The sequence below is a fragment of the Geotrypetes seraphini genome, chromosome 14 (genome assembly GCF_902459505.1).
Source record: "Geotrypetes seraphini chromosome 14, aGeoSer1.1, whole genome shotgun sequence".
NCBI classification, from domain to species: Eukaryota; Metazoa; Chordata; class Amphibia; order Gymnophiona; family Dermophiidae; genus Geotrypetes; species Geotrypetes seraphini.
The window spans coordinates 62932993-62937082 of NC_047097.1; positions in this window are offsets into that span (position 1 = coordinate 62932993).

A 4090-nucleotide genomic window follows, 5' to 3' on the forward strand; every position below is an offset into this window, starting at 1 on the left:
TATGCTCTCTCCATGTCCAGCATCTTTTCTCTGTCCCTGTAATTTCTTGGAGCACCCCCTACAGCATGCAAAGCTCAAGGAGCTACTTTAGGAGCTCAAGGCCAGAACCTACTGGCTATCTGGCGTTCAGCTCCTGTGGTTAGCATGGACCCCGTATCCTTCCTGTCCCTCACCCTGGCACTGTACCATCCCCCCAAATCACATGATCCTGTTCTTTCCCATCCTCCAATATATTTAGTAAGAAATTCCCATGGCACACATGTGTCTAGTGGCTGGACCAGGACTGGGACCCCCCATCAGCCTTTCTCCCTCCCACCTGCCTATCCAGAATTTTAAAAACATGTCTCTGGTGTCTACAGTAGTGGCAGGCACCTCTTAATGGCAGGAGTCATGTCCACTGGCTCCTTCCTCTGCCACAGTTGTGAAAATGGCAACCCCCTGCTCCACCCAGTGCATTCTGGGATGAAATGGGCAGGACCAGAGTGATTCCCCCCCTGAAAAATGCCTTTGCTGTAAAAGCAGTTGTGGGAGATTTTTCAGGTGATCACTGAGATTTCAGTTTGTGGCTAGCACCTAGCACAGACTGAGAGGGAGGAGCAGGAGGTCCCTTTGTCCAAGGGGAGAGTGGGGGGGAGGGAAGGTCATTTAATAAAAGGAAGGTGAAGAGAGAATTCTGAATCTTTGGTGATCCCTTTTACTCCTGCCAAAGTCCTGAATACTGAAGGTAGGGTTGCCATATTTTGGACCGCAAAACCCCGGACACTTGGCCCCGCCTCGTTCTGCCTCTAGTCCCACCCCATTCTGTCGCAGCTTCGCCCCCCAGCCCTGTCCCCACAAAGCCTCCTTTCTTCTTCCCCGACAAGCTCCGACTGCGTCTGGAGGTTCCTGGAGCATACATGGACGTGTATGATGTCATCCACGTATGTCCAGAGGCTCTCCGGTTGAGGCTAGAGTTCGTCGGAGTTTTCCAAAACCCGGACAAACTGCCGGGTTTTGGAAAGTCCATCTGGTCGGCCCTCTAAAAAGAGGACATGTCCGGGTTTACCCAGATAGAGAGGAAATACCTGTGAGTGATGAACTGATTTGTATCTAAGGACTGCTGCCACCTCTGGATATGTAAATATTTGACTGTTACTATCTTCATTCAAGTTAATAAACATTTCAATTTATTCCAGTTACCTCTTGGTTCCTATCTGTCGTTCACCTCAGGGGGCCAGGGACAATGAGGCAGCGATTGGAGCACCAGAATCTTCATTTCCTCTGGCCTAACGGATTTATCTGTCCCAGACTCTGGAGCAGTGGTCTCCAACTCCAACCCTTTGCAGGGCCACATTTTGGATTTGTCGGTACTTGGAGGGCCTCAGAAAAAATAGTTAATGTCTTATTAAAGAAATGACAATTTTGCATGAGGTAACACTCTTTAAAGTTTATAAATCTTTTCTTTTGGCTAAATATTAATAATAATATTGTAATTTATAGCTAAAGAGACATATGATCAAGAAACTGTTTTATTTTACGTTTGTGATTAGGATAAACATACCGAGGGCCTCAAAATAGTACCTGGCGGGCTGTGAGTTTGAGACCACTGAGTTAAGGGGAACAGTTAATCTGCTGGCTGGGTTGGAGGACAGAGGGGAGAAAAGGACAATCAAGCCATTGTGACATCACTGATGAGGCTGGCTCTTATTGGTGGAATGAGGCATTATGACATCACAATCTCAGCTCTGCTTCCCGAAGACAAACAGGATGTCATGATTACAGTTTAGCCAGTGGTCTCAAAGTCAAACCCTCTGCAGGGCCACATTTTGGATTTGTAGGTCCTTGGAGGGCCGCAGAAAAAATAGTTAATGTCTTATTAAAGAAATGACAATTTTGCATGAGGTAAAACTCTTTATAGTTTGTAAATCTTTTCTTTTGGCTAAATCTTAATAATAATATTGTAATTTATAGCTAAAGAGACATATGATCAAGAAACTGTTTTATTTTACGTTTGTGATTATGATAAACATACCAAAGGCCGCGAGTTTGAGACTACTGCTCTGGAAGAACAGTGAGTGACAGTAAAAGTGAAAGTGACCGAGGGCAAGATTCTCAAAACATTAACGCCGTCGCTAAACTGTTTTCCGGCGGTTTAGCCTGCACGCATTGTAGCGGCGGATTATCATAACGGATTATCTCTGTCTTTAGTGAGGTTTCTGGCGGTCTCCGACAATGGGATGCAAATATGCTCTTTAACATTGAAATGCGCCCTCCGGGTGGATTCTTAAAAATCGCCGACAAAAAGCAGCGACTGGCCGGGGGTGCCGTTACAGGGCCAGCATTTGTGTTTTGACTGTGGCTCATGAAAAAAAAAAAAAAAAAGTGTATCTATGTATTTTTAGTGGAGGGTAGTAAAATCACGCTTCTTTTGAGTTTTTGGGAGAGACAGGCACGTTTCATGCCCGCTTGTTAAAAGCCAACGTTTCTTCTTGAGTGCGTGTATGATACCCTTGTCTTGTGTGTTTCTGGGCCTTAATTCGATTTTACATTCAAAACAAATGACAAGATTTACCTGAATTATAGTAGTTCTTTGGAGAGAAAGGCTTGTTTTATGCGCGATTGAAAAAAGTCAACGTTTCTTCTCCCCTCCTCTCCCTTCCATTCGTCCAATAGTGCAGCAGGAGAGTGGGGTTTTTTTTTTTTTTTTACGGCGTTTTTCTACGCATGTGCCCATCAGCGATGAGCACATGCAAATGTAGGAAATCTTTGCTGCTGTCCGCCGAGCTTATTTGCATTCGTGATATTTTTAAAAAAAGTCTTGGGTTTTTAGATTCGGTATCAAAACGGCTGCGGCAGCACACCGTCGCTTTTCGGCGCGGGTTTTTGGAAAATTCTGGCCTGAGCCTTGATTTGCCTGTTAAACATTTTATGGGCTCTGGTGCGGGGCAGGTGAACACCCCCTTCAGACCCCGAAGAGCTGGCCGGAGCCCTGCGCTGTGTGGTGTGCTGTGGGCGGGGCAGGTGATCAGGGCTATACCAGTTTGCCATATAAAGGAGAAGTTCCCTTATATAATAATAATAATAATATAATAATAACTTTATTTTTCTATACCGCCATAGTCAGGTGACTTCTAGGCGGTTCACACTGTAAGAAGGCTGGACATTCAGCGAATAACAAGGTCACAATACAATACAATAAGTCAACATACAATACAAGACAAAACAATATAATACAATACAATACAATACAATGAGTGTATACAACACAGTACAATATAATACGAGTCTAAATATAATACAATACAATAAGTCTAAAGACAACACCATACATAAGTCTAATACAGTATCGTACAATGAGTCTAAATATAATACAATAGTGAAGAGGGGAAAGTTACAGATTGGGGTTCAATGGGTAATGAGTAACTGAGTATTTCTTTAGAACTTCCATTTGAATTGGAGTACTATGGATAGCGAATATCTGAGTACATGAGGGGCATCTTGAGAAAGAAAGAAAGGCGTTTAAAGGGAGGGGAGTCCTAGTGCGGGAGGGGACGATTTTAGTCCGTGAATTTTTCGAATAGGGCGGTTTTGATCGATTTGCGGAATGCACTGTAAGACAGGTTGGGTGAGAGGGATCTGGAAAATGCTATGGCATGCTTGTCTATTTTTTTTTTTTTTTGTACTGTCACCCTTCCTGTCAGTGCTCAGAGACAGACAGGAAAGGTGATATTAATCCTTGAGCTGGGCAGCGCTGCTCTGATTTTAACTGCTGCAATAATTTGCATGCTCATTGACATGCTGTGGTATTTCGCGGTATAGCTGCAGCTCTGCTGGGGGGGCTTCCTTCCTGCATCTCCCTCCTCTCTAGTCATGAAGTGCTCAGGGTTTTACTCATTTCTTTAGCATTTCTAGACATATGCAGCACTATACAAGGGACAATCCCTGCTAGACAGCTTCTAATCTGTTCAAAGACAGAGAAACAGGACAAACAGATCTGTAGCATCTGAAATCTCCTGCTAAGGGTGAGATGAGGGGAAGTGGTGGATGCACAATGAAGCCATGAAAAGAGTTTTTTTTAAAAAATTTGCATCTGTAGTTTAGCAAGTAAACA